The 17,226-nt window shown below is 43.7% G+C and overlaps 1 protein-coding gene across 2 annotated transcripts in view; it reads right to left on the bottom strand.

Moving 5' to 3' along the window:
* The window catches only part of LOC126336626 (UDP-glucosyltransferase 2-like), a 75,156-nt gene extending 62,603 nt beyond the window's left edge, over positions 1-12,553 (bottom strand). The window contains exon 1 of one of the 2 annotated variants that reach the window (XM_050000515.1): positions 12,487-12,553. The gene's annotated coding sequence lies outside the window, so the exon portion shown is untranslated. Of the gene's footprint in view, positions 1-1,719; positions 1,955-12,486 lie in introns of those variants that run through there. The other variant, XM_050000516.1, reaches the window with a different exon arrangement.
* Positions 12,554-17,226: the final 4,673 nt, after the last annotated feature.

Genomic DNA, 17,226 nt, shown 5'->3' with positions numbered 1-17,226 from the left:
ATTTGTGTCTTGCACCGAGATGAAAGTATGTCTTCTTTACTAGATCACATACGCTGACTGAAAACTAAATCAGAAATGTTCCATCAAGAACCAGTTTTTCAGGAAAACACACGCCACATATACCATTTTCGAGAAACTTGGAAACAACTCAGTAGCAATACTGGAGAAATCTGTAGTTATTTAACTTACAGATCATGTAACAAAAGTTAGTTTGTATTACAAAATTTAAAATAAAATGAAAATAGCATGAGAAAGCTAAATAAAGCTTGAAATGTACTTACATGTCACAAACTTTTCCTGGAAACTTAGCATCTGTGAGTGGACGGTAAACTTATTGTAAGAGTGTCAGCAGTAATTCGCCAAAACTTTGGCGACCAAGCTCCTTTATTTCGTTTTCCGTGGCAGCGATATCGTAGTGAAATCACTCCCATGTTGGTCACTTACATCTTCAAGATAAGGTGATAATAAATCCAAATGGGAATGAAGTTACCGTAATTCCAGAGAAATGTTGCACTCCAGAGCATTGTAATGGCCCAGCATGTGTTCCGTCAGGTCTCTGTAACTCTTAGACATTACGTTTCCCAAGAAATTGTTGCACACATCTTTCGAAGAAAGCCAAGCTGATTTCTCAGTAGCTGTCAGCAACTGTTCAAAGATAGTGTCTTTCATTAAGTCACGGATCTGAGACCGAATAAAAATGCCTTCTTTAATTTTTGCAGTGGTAATCGCCGAAAATTTAGATAGTATAAATTGAAAACCCTGATCAACTTTGTCCATTGCTTTCCGTAAAATTCTTCATAAATCCCAATTTTAGATCGAGGGGTGGTAACATCCTACTGTCTTTGTCAACAAGGGGTTCATGCAAAACTATTTTTTTCACCAACATTGCAAATTTCTCTCAAAGGCTACTCTTTCACTGCTTAATGGTCTTTTCTTGCCCTAATATTCCAGTGACACAAGGAGCAGCAATATTTTATGGAACCAGTCCGCGTACCTAGAAGAAATCCCAGAACTTTGAGATCACCACAGATTTTCTATTTGAGTTTTGCATAGCAAGTAGCAAGGAGTAACCTCATTTTCTCGTAGATTTCCTTTAATTAAATGGAGCCACTGGTATGTAAGGTTTCGCGTTTGCGTTCTGTAACTAAAAAAGTCTGATGTTACTCTTTGAGGAATCTATAAAGGCTCCATTCTCCCAGATTTTGAATCATCGCAAATTTTGTAAGCAGCACATTTATATCATCACAATATACCAACTCTCTGTTATTGCGGAAAAAGTGGAAAGAAAAAGCTGTCGTCTACGGAGTGCCATTGAAGTGTTTGGTTGTAACAGGTTCTTTTCTTGAAGACGAGAACGAAGTAATACTGCTTTCCACTTTGAATGAGAGATGGCGTGCACTCAATATCTTCTTGATCTATTGTTCTGTCACTACCATCGTCTGTTTCATTTTCCAGGATCTATTCCATTGGTGGTTTTGGAACAGGGGGAGAAACAGAATGAAAAAAAAACTGCAGGAGATGGATAAGAAACTGTCTGTTTTAATGTACTAGCTACCCTTTTTATTTTCGTTAAAGAAAAGTAATAATCTGTAGCGTGGTCTCTAGGTTCCTTCCACAACTGTGGTACGGCAAATGGCATAGAGGGGTGGGTTCCATGCAAAGAGCCTCGTAAATAGCAGGAGTGACGCGAGCATCAGTTCAGCGGTGCCCAACACTTACCCTCATATACCTTGGATTCAGAATACAACTCGTATGATTTTTGACGATCGGTGAAATGGGATGTCTTTGAGACTTAGTCATAAACTTGCCACACACATAATAGAAAAGATATGGTGAATTAACAACACTTCCTAGACATCACTGAACGTAAGAGACACTCGAACACGCACACGTAGTTAAACATACGTCAATAACCCATGTGTATAAATACAACTTTCCTTTAGCTCCTCCAAGTGGCTATCTCCCACCCCCCACCCCCCTCCGCTCCCCCATGTCTCTACGCCCACCACTAGGATGTAATATCCCTAAAACAACAGAATGTGATAAGCGCCGCGACAGCATAATAACGCGGCCAAGCGCAGATAAAACTGTGTTTCCAGAAGACAGTTTTGGTGATAGTGAACAACAGCTTTTACCACTGGCGTCAGAGTACTGAAATACGTCACAAACAAATATTTTTTCTTCTGGGGTACATTCCATTGTCGGACTGTGTTACTGAAATATTCCGAGCGTGTGTTGTACCTCTTATGACTTAGCTTTCGGCGGGACGTTGAATCCTAATCTTCCCTCGTTTCTTGAATGTAACTGACGGCAAAGTAAAAAATATAAAAATTTAGAAAACGAAGTAGTCAAATAGGAATGCAGACGTCTAAAAAATGAAACTGATACCAAGCCTTAACTGGCAAAACAGGAATGGCTAGACAAGAAAATTAGAACCACCAGCTGCTACTCACAGCTGCGCTCACATGTCATAATCAAATGCACCCTCGCTTAAGTCTCCCACGTTCTTCACGTAAAGGTGCGACATCTCTCTGTTTGTCACCAGGTATTTAATGTCCCTAATCGTTGTGAGTATTTAAGGGTGTCGGCAGATGTAAAAGACGCTTGATGCTCGGCGCCTAAAATGCGTCTGGCTGTTGACAGGTAGTAGTACAGAACAGTGGATTAAACTTGTTTAGGTTTCTATAAGTTTTCTATTCATTATGTTGAAACGTATTATGTAGAACACATCAAACAATAAAAGCATATTCACAATCATGATAAAGTTTCAGAAGTCAAAGATTAAGCAGCTTTTTGAAAGGTAATGATTGCTCCATAGTTCGATTTATACTGTTCAAATCAATATATATATTCTACTACGCACGTTTTTAAAGTAGCCTATACTGTTTCTCAGCATGCAAACTATTTCCACCCCAAATTTCATCAAAATCGGTGAAGCGTGTTAGTCGTGAAAGCGTAACAAGCGGAGATACTTTCTCATTCATAATACTAGTACGGATGCATGAATGTGGCAAAAATAAATGCAACTTGTAGGAAAATGAAAGAAACATTCTATTAACTGAAGCATTCTATTAATATTAAGAGTTCTGACGGCTTGAAGAATTTGACAGAGGTCTGAAAGTCTCAAACCGATACGAGTCACCTGGAAGGGACGATATTGCCAGAGAATTATTGAATCCTTGGGAGAGCTAACAATGACAAATTTATTCCAGCTTCTATTCAAAATATAGGGGAAAGTGGCCCAAAACGACATACAAAAACATTAACTGTCTTTCACGGCGCATATCTGCACATTACAATTATATAAATGTAATTTTAAATTTCAATGGATTTATACAGTAGCATACGCATAAAGAATTCAGTACAAAATAATTGGTTTTGCTATGAACTCACAATCTCAGAAAAGTTGTCAACGTGTCATTTTGGGCCACCCGGTGGGGCAAAATGACACACCTTTTCTCTTAGCAGGATAATTCCTTTATTTTTACTAATAAATTGCTAACATAAGCATAAATTATAGCATAAACATACATTATAGTTCAATTAAGTCGTAATCCTACCAGTTTAAGGATGAGCATTAGTAAAATATACCAAAATGTATAGCAAATTATTTCCAGGAACTTAGTATCTTACAAATCACATTTAAAATTTGAACAGTATTCATTTCTGAATAATACTTTCAGTTAATTAGTTAGAAAAAAAGTATGTTATTGGTACAACTCACACACAAACTTTTTTGTACCCTTGGAAAGTCCAGCACAATCAGCATTGCTCCATTTTGAGCAGCTCACACACTTCAGCCACTCTTCCCTTTCTTTTGACCGGCTGCGTGAATCACAACAGTAAATACAAGGTGCGTCCTTTTCTTCAGCAGTACTGACGTTTATATCTGCTACTTCTTCATCTGGTGGGGGGGGGGGGGGGGGGGGGAACCATGGTCAAACGTCTCTTCACAGGAGCCTAGCTTGATTTTCTCAGATCCTTTTCCCTTTTGTGGAGCTCCTTTTCTTTCAGAACTTGCAGATTTGGTGTTGCAGTGAGCTCCTGGCAGCCTTCACCAGTTCTGCGTTTCTTACGCATACCCAAACTGGAAGGAGTTGGAGAAATCTCCTGGAGGATTGTCTCTGCAGTCTCTGTGTCATTTTTCCCTCTTCAACACAAGCGTAATCTTCGGCCATAACTTCGAAAATTAACGAACACACCATCAAAATGTTGCCACAGATTTAAAGACTTACCTTTGTAAAATATCCTCCTGATAGTAAATTTCCGGAGAAATGTAGAAACACGTGAAGTCGTACTGATTCAACAACGTATTCAATGAGACAGACAAGAAATGGAAACCTACGTTTATAGCAGATGTATATTAAGAAAAAACTTTTGACAATGTTGACTGGACCACACTCTGTGAAATTCTGAAGGTAGCAGGGAGAGAACGGTCATCTACAACATGTACAGAAACGAGACTGCAGTTCATGGGTCGATGTCGTGAAAGGGAAGCAGTGGTTGAGAATGGAGTTATTATTGTAGCCCCTCCCCGATGATATTCAAGCTGTATATTTAGCATGCAGTTAAGGAAACCAAGCTGAAATTTGGAAAGGGAATTAAAGTTGAGGGAGAAGATAAACTTTTGGGTTTGCCGATTACGTTGTAATTCTGTCAGAAACGGCAAAGGACTTAGAAGAACTGTTGAACGGATGGATAGTTTCTTGAAGAGATTACAAGATAAGAATATCAATGAAAGTAGAACAAGGATATCAAAATGGAGTCGAGTTGCTGAGGGTATCAGATTAGGAAATGAGGAATCAAAAGAAGTAGATTAATTTTGTTAGTTGGAAAACAAATTAAATGCTTTTAGTCGAAGCACAGAGGATATAAAATGCAGACTGGCAATAGCAAGAGAAGGTTTCCTGAAAAAGAACAATTTCTTAATATCGAATATAAATTTTATTGTTAGGGAAGTGTTGGTCCGGAGCATAGCCTCGTACGGAAGTGAAACGTTGACGATAAACAGTTCAGACAAGAACGGAAGTTTTAGCAATGTGGTGCCGTAGAAGAATGCTGAAGATTGTACGGGTAGATCTCATGTCTACCGAGGAGGTAGTGAATCGAAGTAGGGTGGAAAGGCATTTATGGCACAATTCGACTAAAAGAAGGATTCCGATGATCTGACATTCTCAGACATCAAAGTATTGTCTATTTGCTTTATGAGGGAAATGTAGCCGATAAAAATTGTGAAGGGGGAGAAAGGAATACCGTAAGCAGACTCAAATGGTTGTACGGTACAGTAGAGAGGTTTTCGCAGGACAGACTAATGTGGAGAGCTGTATGAAACAAGTGCTAGGACTGAAGACGACAACAACAAAACAAGTTAAATGTCCTCAGAATACTGAGCGATTGTCATAGATGTGAATAATTGAAAGAAGCTATCCTTTTTCATTGGAAAAATATATTTTATTGAAGTAAAACTTCCACGCTCTTGTGTCACCGAGAAGGTATGTGTATAACATTATTCTTTGTCTTAGGGAGGGTGAATTAGGCCCCTAGATGTTATGTATGACCGCTACATAAAACTATATGTGCGGCATAAATATTACATTCGTGTGTCACAAACACAGCTGAGTATTACTGCACACAACTACGGTCTTGAAGTCATAAAAACCATTTTTATACAGTTTTTTAGTATTGGAGTTTACAGAGAAGGAAGCTCTGTAGTAAATGCTACCACGGTTTCTTTATTATTCCCTCGGAGGTATCGTTTCCAGATTTCATAAAACATCCTTTAGTTACCCGACAGGACAATATAGTTAGATGAAGAAAATATTATCGTCATGACAGTGCCCGGCCTAGATACACAATTTTCTTTTGTTTGGAGGTGACATTTTCAACTTTACCAGCAACTAAGTAGCAGAAAAATTAATTAATCATATTTTCACATTGCACATTAATGGTAAAGGATTGGCTTAAAAGCTGTAAATTGTTTTACTGATAAAGAAGAAATAAATAAGCCCTTTCTTTTTTGTATAGGTGGCCGAAGCCCCACACGAGATACAATAAGAACGAAGATGTAAAAAAGATGTATGTTACAGTGCTCCACTATGATTTATAAGATGCTCTGGTTGGAAGCAGAAGCAAGAATTTAAAACATCAGCGTCTGGTCTGGGGACATTAACAAAAGTACTTAAAATATAAACCAGGTCACTATCGTGAAAGGAAAAGAACCAGCCAATAATTACAAAGCCTTACATAAATGGAAAAGTAAGTTCATCAGTATTAGGATTATTAATTTCGTGTTCTCTTTTCTATAATTACCGTACTATGTATGGTTGCCATTCTTAGTTCAAATGCTATTCTGTACTTGGCTGGCCACACCACGAATAGCCTGCGTGTTGTCCTACAATTAGCAAAAGTAACTCGCACGCAACTACGAAATGAATCAGACAACTTCATTTGCCAGTGAAATTGTTCTCAGTGGCAAAAGTTTTTTATACTGGTAACATAGGGTTATTACCAGTGCCGACTAGTTCGCAGGCGATGAGACGACGAAATTTGTCTAACATATCCTCCACGTTAACTCAATGTAACACCATGCAGTTTCTTCTTTTTGGGGCCAGTGAAAGATTGTCTGTACAAGCCTTCCCTAACAGCTGACCGACATAATTGCAGAATGTGTGACGGTACTAACTCGAGATACTGTCATGATGATTTGGGTAGGACTCCCTCGTCAACAGAACGTGTGCCACACGCGAAATAATGCTCAAATTGGACGCTTGTAGCACAAATACGCTACTTTTTATTTCGTGTATCATTCATCATTGTAAGTCAGAGAACCGCATACACTAACGAACACGAAAAGTGCTACACCATGAACATTTTAACGTTAAACTACCAAACTTAACAACAGTCGTTGTTAAATCGTATGTATATTGCTTTGATCACTGCAGGGACAGTTTGAGCCCATGGGCTAACGCCTGTATTTGCCACACTTACTGCAGGGATGGTTTGAAAATGGTCACAGGTGTCCGAAGCTAGTCACCTTTAATAAATAAAATAGATACTTCTCAATGCAGTTTATGACAAAGCTGCAACCATTTATTGCAAGAAAAATAGTAGTATTCCATTTTACTTCATCTCCACCATGAGAAAACACGTGCTGCTTCGGACGAAAATGAGCACAGAATAACACCACTATTATATTCCCGCGAACAAAAAGCGCGCTTCTTGTGTATTCTTTTCAACATGCCAACTTCCATTTATGGGCTGACAGCTAGTTTTGTAGCTTATCATTCACTTCTGTAACTGATTCAAAAATTGTTTAAATTTATTTTACTAATTAATCAATAATTATAGACTGCATTTCATTCTAATGTCTTCTTTTCTGGTACTGCCATTACAGACTCCGCAATGCCCCAAAAGTGTGTAACGTGTCATATTAATAGTTAGACGTTCTCGGAATAGATTATACATATAAAAATAAATTTACAGCATCCATCAAAAAAGTTGTACACATATATATATACGAGGGTTGGAACTCACTATTAATTTACAGCTCCTACAAAATAGATACGCGTTTCAAAGTTTTACTGAACTCCAAAGCAGTCACCAGCATTGTGTATAACCCGTAGCCAGCAATGTGGAAGTCGTGGGATACTCTTAGCAGCGCCAGCAAGGTTAAAAGTTCGAGCGGCGCTCTGTATTGCCCGACGAATTTGTAGCAGTTCTGAAACGAATGCAGTGAAGTGTTTCCTTCGGTTTGGAAATCGAGATGAACTTACGAGGGCTTAAGTCAGGGGAGTGCAGTACGTGGTTTAGCAGTTAGCAGTCCCATTTGACTTCTCTTGACTTTTTTGATGTCTTCTATCCGAAGTGAGGAAGCTGCTGAGACTTTATCATATAGATCTCTCAGAGCAGAATAGTAATACTCTATAGTGCATTTCATTTCCCTTGCGCTCTAGGCACTGTATTGAATAAGAACTTTCCTCAACTTTGGCTTCGCCATCCCCCCCCCCCCCCCCCAGTCAATAGCAGTGGCATATCTACTACGGTCTCGCAGGCATATTGCCCATGTTTCTTTAATCAGATATTCTAAATCATGATTTACTAACAAGGAAGTGTTCAAATTCCACTGATTCTTAAATCGGCGAACCGGCTGTCTTGTTAGATTTATGCAAGCTAAGATACTTGAATGGTCGGAAAAGTACGTAGGAATGGTTTCTACTTTTGTCACGGAAGTTTCAAGATTTTTAGAAATATATAGTCTATCAATCCTGCTACGTGATGTTGCCGTGACATGAGTGAACTCAACAGTGGAGGGGTATTTAATTTCCCATATATCCTTTAATTCTAAACCAGTAACTAGTTGTTTTAGTTCACTTGAGAAATTATAATTAGGTAATTGATCTTTTCGATTTAAAACACGATTAAAATCACCTCCAAGTAATAACTGTCTTGGTGATTTCCTTAACATGAATATCAGGTCATCTTTGAAGAAACGTGCCCTGTCAGCTCGATGAGAACTTCCTGACGGGGCGTACAAGTTGATGATAGTCACATTATAGGTATTTAGTCCCATTCCCCTTCTGGATTCCAGTCGTTCCACCTCGCTTACTGTAATCCCTTCCCTCACCAAAATAGCTGTTCCAACACTTGTTTCGGGAGACACATTTATGTAACTGACAAAACCGGGAACTACCAAATCCGAAATTAGAACTTCTTGTAACAGGGCAGTATCAGTCTCAGATTCGTACAAAAATTCCTTAAGAGCAGATAATTTCAAACCGGTCGTGATTTTATTTATGTTTATAGTGGTGACAGAATAAGATTGCGCCATTGTGCTGTCACTATGTAGTTGTTTTGATGAACTAATTTAGTTTCCCGTGGTTCAGGGTTCAGTTAAGCTGTAACAGTTTTCTCGGGAGGCTGAACATGGAATAACACTTCAATCAGTTTTCTAGTTACTGTCCCGTTTTTTTCTACTTCTGATGTTTTCTCTTGTACCGCAAGCAGACTGATTTCCTGGTAAACTTTCTGATTTTTCCTCCAGTGATTCGTGTACTACCGTTTCGGACTGAACATTCTTTGGGCTTGGGTCACACCTACCGGATTTTCCCTTCCCTTGGTTACGAGCTACATTCTCATTTGATTGCATCGGTATTCCTTCGCGGCTTATCTGGAGCAGCAGCAGACGTTTTCGCAATTTCGGTTGCCGGCGCTGCCCTGAGGTGTTGACCGCGATTTCAGTTTGGCCACCACTTACTCGTTCTTTATTAATTTCACTCATTTCCTGATCGCAGGAAACAAATGGAGATTGCAGTTTTGCAACCTCTCCCTGAATTTTGTTTATTAACAGATAGATTCTGATCTTTGCATTCGGCTACTGCACCTTTTGTTTCTTGCAAATTGATGCTGCTTACACCCCCTTCATTTTCTGGTACCGTATGTGTATTATCTTTCTGTTCATTAGTTTCCAATCGCATTTTGCCTTCAGGTTCATCTGCCTCCTCATCGCACTGTTTTTGCTTGCGAAGACAGCTCGTCCTCTGAACAACTATCAGCTATCTCCAGAGGTCGTTTTTTCGGTTGAGTTTCAGTTTCACGAGTAGTGGCAATAGGGTTTCCTTTTCTTGTTAAAGGGAGAAATTGACTGTTATCGTGAAGGGAAACATCAGCTTGGCCCGCTGCGTTAACGTACTCAACCAGTTGTTCCGGGCTATTCTTTGGTAACAGATCATTTAAGGTAAGCTTCTGACGCTGTATCAAATTACTTTTATGAACAACAGTTCGCCGCGGATATTACTGTCTGAAGTGGCCGGTTTCGTTACATATATGACAAGTAGCTTCCTGACCTGTGTAAACAATTTGTGCCTTATACCCACAAACAGTTATGTGAGATGGAATATTCGTCTTAACGTCCATCTCTACACAGCGGACCCCGTTAAAACACTGCAGTTTAAAGCGAGGCGGCCATCTTTCAACTGCAATTGATTTAACGTCTCCGTAGTTTGAAAACTTCCTTAATCTTATCATTTTCAATTTCAATGAGAAGATTCAAGACACGAACGGTTTTATAATGAATGTCCGCTCTATAGATGGAAACCTTACTTTTATAACCATTTCTATGCTCAAAATCTACTTCATAGCCCCACTTTCGTAACACTTTATCAACAGTCGAAGCACTGATTAACTTGACAAAAACACAGTATTTTTCCTGATCCAGTTGTCAGGTATGGACGTTATCAGAATTGAGAGCAATTACCTGTATAATCCAGTCATCTATTGCCAGGGATGTCGACTGAACAGGACGGGATTCCTTGTCAAAAGCAAATGGCAGAGTATTCTTCCTGAGGTTTGTAGCCATGGTTAATCCGGCGAAGCAATTTCGGTTAAACAACCGAAATTCCAAGTAGCAGCAGCAAGACCAGAAGGAGCGATCAGATCACAAGGAACAGCAACCAACGCGGAGGTTAACGGACGGACGGCACTCGGCGAAGCACAAGTACAGCGATGTAAACACTGAAGTGCAGCGCAGCAGTTAACAGCGGCCACTCGCGAGCGCGGCTGAAACGGAACTGGCTTGAACGCCAACCACTTTAAAAAAAAAAAATTGTCCTATATTGTTCGCTGAATTTGTTCAGGGCGGACGTACGATGACACCCGTTCGTATTGTTCGTTCTTCCGTTCACTCAGTTCTATTATTAAAAAGGGAAGCTAACGCTCTGACCGAAAACACTGAGTTAACATGTCATCACCACTCCGCTGCAGTCGCTACATAGTTAAAATGGCAACGCACAGGTATACACTCCTGGAAATGGAAAAAAGAACACATTGACACCGGTGTGTCAGACCCACCATACTTGCTCCGGACACTGCGAGAGGGCTGTACAAGCAATGATCACACGCACGGCACAGCGGACACACCAGGAACCGCGGTGTTGGCCGTAGAATGGCGCTAGCTGCGCAGCATTTGTGCACCGCCGCCGTCAGTGTCAGCCAGTTTGCCGTGGCATACGGAGCTCCATCGCAGTCTTTAACACTGGTAGCATGCCGCGACAGCGTGGACGTGAACCGTATGTGCAGTTGACGGACATTGAGCGAGGGCGTATAGTGGGCATGCGGGAGGCCGGGTGGACATACCGCCGAATTGCTCAACACGTGGGGCGTGAGGTCTCCACAGTACATCGATGTTGTCGCAAGTGGTCGGCGGAAAGCGCACGTGCCCGTCGACCTGGGACCGGACCGCAGCGACGCACGGATGCACGCCAAGACCGTAGGATCCTACGCAGTGCCGTAGGGGTCCGCACCGCCACTTCCCAGCAAATTAGAGACACTGTTGCTCCAGGGGTATCGGCGAGGACCATTCGCAACCGTCTCCATGAAGCTGGGCTACGGTCCCGCAGACCGTTAGGCCGTCTTCCGCTCACGCCCCAACATCGTGCAGCCTGCCTCCAGTGGTGTCGCGACAGGCGTGAATGGAGGGACGAATGGAGACGTGTCGTCTTCAGCGATGAGAGTAGCTTCTGCCTTGGTGCCAATGATGGTCGTATACGTGTTTGGCGCCGTGCAGGTTAGCGCCACAATCAGGACTGCATACGACCGAGGCACACAGAGCCAACACCCGGCATCATAGTGTGGGGAGTGATCTCCTACACTGGCCGTACACCTCTGGTGATCGTCGAGGGGACACTGAATAGTGCACGGTACATCCAAACCGTCATCGAACGCATCGTTCTGCCATTCCTAGACCGGCAAGGGAACTTGCTGTTCCAACAGGACAATGCATGTCCGCATGTATCCTGTGCCACCCAACGTGCTCTAGAAGGTGTAAGTCAACTACCCTTGCCAGCAAGATCTCCGGATCTGTCCCCCATTGAGCATGTTTGGGACTGGATGAAGCGTCGTCTCACGCGGTCTGCACGTCCAGCACGAACGCTGGTCCAACTGAGGCGCCAGGTGGAAATGGCATGGCAAGCCGTTCCATAGGACTACATCCAGCATCTCTACGATCGTCTCCATGGGAGAATAGCAGCCTGCATTGCTGCGAAAGGTGGATATACACTGTACTAGTGCCGACATTGTGCATGCTCTGTTGCCTGTGTCTATGTGCATGTGGTTCTGTCAGTGTGATCATGTGATGTATCTGACGCCAGGAATGTGTCAATAAAGTTTCCCCTTCCTGGTACAATGAATTCACGGTGTTCTTATTTCAATTTCCAGTAGTGTATAGTCGATGACCGAAATTATTTTGCGATTTTCGCTGTAACGCTTGAGCAGTACGCTCTACTGCTTACACATTTTGTTGTTCTCATGGAGTAGTACGAGTGTACGACGTTCACAGTAAATTCGCATTCCAAACGTCGTGACCTGCCCTTGTGAGACATGTGCATTCAGGAGATACAGGAGAAAACGGCTGAGAATTGCACTGCGTCCTATTGCTAGGACTGCGGTGGTCATAGATGCAGTAGCACATTGAGTAATGAAACGTATCCTTACCTCACAAGCTCGCTTCTTCGACTGAGTGCAGGATACCAGCTTAGGTGCAAGTTGATCGACGGCCACACGAAGTTTTCCTTTTTTATAGATTCCGTAGTCTCCCCGGACGTCAGAAGTAAACGATAACTTCAGAGCTAACGAGCGCGTTATCGTAGATTAGCTGAATGGGAGACGGCACAACTTAGCTGCAGTAATAGAAAAGTGGTTTCCAGTGGCAGTTAAAGTCGCCACCTAGACGATAACAAAATCGCATAACGCTGCAAGCGAAAGTATGTCACGGTGTTTCCTAAGGTGTCACGTAAAAAAAGTTGTAGTTCTTCGCTATGGTGGGTGTGTGCATATCAAAAGGAACTTTCCATCCTAATCAGAATAACATAGGCACTGCAACATCGTATTTAGCTGCCGATACTGGGAAGCGACTTTCAACTACAACGTCTGACCTGTACGAGAATATAAATTACAGATATACGAGTAGAGGCCGTAGACGCATGGCTGACTAGATTTGGAAGTTTTGGTTTCGCCGTGAGTCGTGCACACATAGCAAAATTTTAAGGCGACCGCTCGCTTTAAGAGGGTAATCCGGGTTCGAGTATCAGTCCGGCATAAATTTTCTTGTCGTCATTCTATTCTACAGCTGATGGTTGTCATTATTCACAGTTGCTAATTCATTTCCCGTATGTGACTAATGGTCGAAAGACTAGCCTCATAACTAATAGCTCCTTGCCCCACGCTGTTAGCGAACCAACATGCATTGCCTCTCCTACACGAATATTGGTCCGCACTCACTGAGGCGATAGAAAGCGCTGTGCTGCATTGATGTTAGACACTTGAGGCCTCCTCTCAGGTATGTTTACACCTGTGCGTCTCACACCTAGTCTCCGTGCGCTGGTGTTTGCGTTCAAATGGTTCATATGGCTCTGAGCACTATGGGACTAAACTTCTAAGGTCATCAGTTCCCCAGAACTTAGAACTACTTAAACGTAACTAACCTAAGGACAACACACACATCCATGCCCGAGGCAGGATTCGAATCTGCGAGCGTAGCGGTCGCGCGTTTCCATACTGTAGCGCCTAGAACCATTCGGGCACCTGGCCGGCTGTTTTTGCGTCATGCAACAGAAGGCATATGAATGTAGTCTCACGCCTGTTTTCCTATATGGACAAATGCGTCTGTCCCTTCACACCTAGACAGATCTACGCATGCTGTTCTAGTGATCATCGCAGACAGGATATTAGCAGACAAATAAAATCCTATAAAGAAGGGTAAGTGAGCCGTGGTTGGCTCATGCTATGCGTTGGTTAAACCTTGGTTGGTATTCTGTGTTTAGTCTCACTCAGTTATCGCGATTATGCTGTTATCCTCTCTTCCCGCCGGTGGCAGCATCAGTGAGTATCGATATCCGCACCTTGGACTACCTTTGGCCTGACGCTTATACATTCCTGGAAATTGAAATAAGAACACCGTGAATTCATTGTCCCAGGAAGGGGAAACTTTATTGACACATTCATGGGGTCAGATACATCACTTGATCACACTGACAGAACCACAGGCACATAGACACAGGCAACAGAACATGCACAATGTCGGCACTAGTACAGTGTATATCCACCTTTCGCAGCAATGCAGGCTGCTATTCTCCCATGGAGACGATCGTAGAGATGCTGGATGTAGTCCTGTGGAACGGCTTGTCATGCCATTTCCACCTGGCGCCTCAGTTGGACCAGCGTTCGTGCTGGACGTGCAGACCGCGTGAGACGACGCTTCATCCAGTCCCAAACATGCTCAATGGGGGACAGATCCGGAGATCTTGCTGGCCAGGGTAGTTGACTTACACCTTCTAGAGCACGTTGGGTGGCACGGGATACATGCGGACGTGCATTGTCCTGTTGGAACAGCAAGTTCCCTTGCCGGTCTAGGAATGGTAGAACGATGGGTTCGATGACGGTTTGGATGTACCGTGCACTATTCAGTGTCCACTCGACGATCACCAAGGGTGTACGGTCAGTGTAGGAGATCGCTCCCCACACCATGATGCCGGGTGTTGGCCCTGTGTGCCTCGGTCGTATGCAGTCCTGATTGTGGCGCTCACCTGCACGGCACCAAACACGCATACGACCATCATTGGAACCAAGGCAGAAGCGACTCTCATCGCTGAAGACGACACGTCTCCATTCGTCCCTCCATTCACGCCTGTCGCGACACCACTGGAGTCGGGCTGCACGATGTTGGGGCGTGAGCGGAAGACGGCCTAACGGTCTGCGGGACCGTAGCCCAGCTTCATGGAGACGGTTGCGAATGGTCCTCGCCGATACCCCAGGAGCAACAGTGTCCCTAATTTGCTGGGAAGTGGCGGTGCGGTCCCCTACGGCACTGTGTAGGATCCTATGGTCTTGGCGTGCATCCGTGCGTCGCTGCGGTCCGGTCCAAGGTCGACGGGCACGTGCACCTTCCGCCGACCACTGGCGACAACATCGATATACTTTGGAGACCTCACGCCCCACGTGTTGAGCAATTCGGCGGTACGTCCACCCGGCCTCCCGCATGCCCACTATACGCCCTCGCTCAAAGTCCGTCAGCTGCACATACGGTTCACGTCCACGCTGTCGCGGCATGCTACCAGTGTTAAAGACTGCGATGGAGCTCCGAATGCCACGGCAAACTGGCTGACACTGACGGCGGCGGTGCACAAATGCTGCGCAGCTAGCGCCATTCGACGGCCAACAACGCGGTTCCTGGTGTGTCCGCTGTGCCGTGCGTGTGATCATTGCTTGTACAGCCCTCTCGCAGTGTCCGGAGCAAGTATGGTGGGTCTGACACACCGGTGTCAATGTGTTCTTTTTTCCATTTCCAGGAGTGTAGTTTCCGGCTGGGCTGTGTGTGGGCAGTTGGTCGGTTGGCGTGGGGCAACAGGGAATCTCCGCGGCGCGTAGTATGGCCGGGCCCGCTGGTTGTCTCTGTGTGGTGTCGGAGTGTGTGGCGCTGTTCCCATTACTACGAGGTTAGTAGCTGACTGTTCCTGGACATGAAAGTTCAGTTTTGACTGAATCCACCAGTAACTCAGGACTGTTCACATCCTGTCGTTTTAGTTCGTTGTCGGCTCTTGAGATATTCCTGCGAGCAACAACGTGTTGAGTTTAACTGTACTTGGTTATTTGAATTGAAGTGCACCAGCGGAGTCTTCTTCCTTGTGGCCGTTAACGTTCCAGTTACCTGCCCTGGCCGTTGACGTAAATTCAGGCAGTGTATTTTCCTCATCGTGTTGTCGCTGTCCAGCACGGTGTGCAGTTTGACAGCTCAATGTATAATTGGTTGTGGGCGCCAGTACCTTCTACGTTGTTCCATTGAACTCGCTGTTGAGTGCTGGTCGGGTGAAGTGGAGGTTAGCTTGTCGGTGGGTCCGTTGACTGTCTGTTGGGTTGTCGTCGGATCAACAATGGTTGGGCCGACTGGCTGTCTCACCTAAGCGAGCGTTGGTGTTTGAACTCCAGGCCGACCCTCGGAACTCGTGAGCGCCCTTGGGTGTACTGCCCTTTCTTGATTGTTCTTGTTGTTTGTACTTGTATGGCTTCTATCCGATTTTTATATTAAGGTTGTTTTGCCCTTACGGCGTCAGATGGTTTGGGCCTTCAGCCTGATTTAAGAACTGTTTCATGTAAAGCCTTTGGCATTTTTAAAATTAATATTATTCAGTCTCAAGTATTGGGCCTTCAGCCGATTCTGAATTTAAGTTATTTTGCTCTTAAAGTTTCAGATTCTTTGGGCCTTCAGCCTAATTAAGAAACTGTTTTAATATAAGGCTTTGCCTTTCAAATGTCTGATTTTGGTTGAGTTTTAAGTTATTGGCTTTCAGCCGTTTCCAAATTAAAATGGTCTTGCCCTTAACGCATGAGAATGTACAGCGCATTCAGCCGCTAATTAAGTTCCAAAACTAAAACTGTGTTAAAAAAAAAAAACTTGGCTCTTGTAATGTTTGATCAAATGAAAGGTATGTTCGAGTGTAAATGACAGTCGCTTATTTTGGCCCCTTCCACAACATAAACTACCTGTCCTGTTCTGTGGGTTCTCATTGGTAGCATAGCATGATTACGCTTGTGCTTGCCATAGTAGTTGCTGTCGGTTTCTCTCTTGTTTCCTTTGTGTTCTGTGGCACCGTGTTGTTTTGGCTGTTACTTGTTTCAGTTGCTTATCGTCATGGCAGTCAGACAGTATCTGGGGATCGGCCTGCTGACAAAGGACCACCTTGTTTACGAGTTGGCAATAAGGCGCCAATCGATCGAGGACAGTGTCCCGGAACTGGAAGCCCGTTTGCGCGCTGCCGTTCTTCAGCCGGTAAGTCAGGAGCGGCAACTGAATATTTGTTTGAGGCTATTAAAGGCCTTGATGACACTATTTGTCTTTTGAAGGGAACCCAACAGTCAGCTGGATAAGGTGCGGGCACAGTTAATGCATTTACCTAAACAGATAGTGGAGTTAAGCACGTTAGATTTGGAAAATCATCACAAAAAATTAACCAATGAGGTGGGAACTTTGGTGAGCGCATTACAGTTTAAGCTTACGTGTTAGGAGTCGGATGGGAGGAAGGTTGAAGATAGGGACTTGCGCTGTCAGGGAGAAAGTGAGAGCCACCACAGGGGTGGTACTGTTACATCCCGTGTCTGCCTCCCTTTCTCTCTCGAGTCCTTTTGCACTCCCCTCCTCAGCCTTTCCCCACTCCCTCTCGTGTCTGCCTTGCCCCCCCC

The sequence above is a fragment of the Schistocerca gregaria genome, chromosome 2 (assembly GCF_023897955.1).
Source record: "Schistocerca gregaria isolate iqSchGreg1 chromosome 2, iqSchGreg1.2, whole genome shotgun sequence".
Taxonomy (NCBI): Eukaryota; Metazoa; Arthropoda; class Insecta; order Orthoptera; family Acrididae; genus Schistocerca; species Schistocerca gregaria.
Note: the sequence above shows the minus strand (reverse complement) of the source record. Positions and strands in the feature narration are given on the sequence as shown.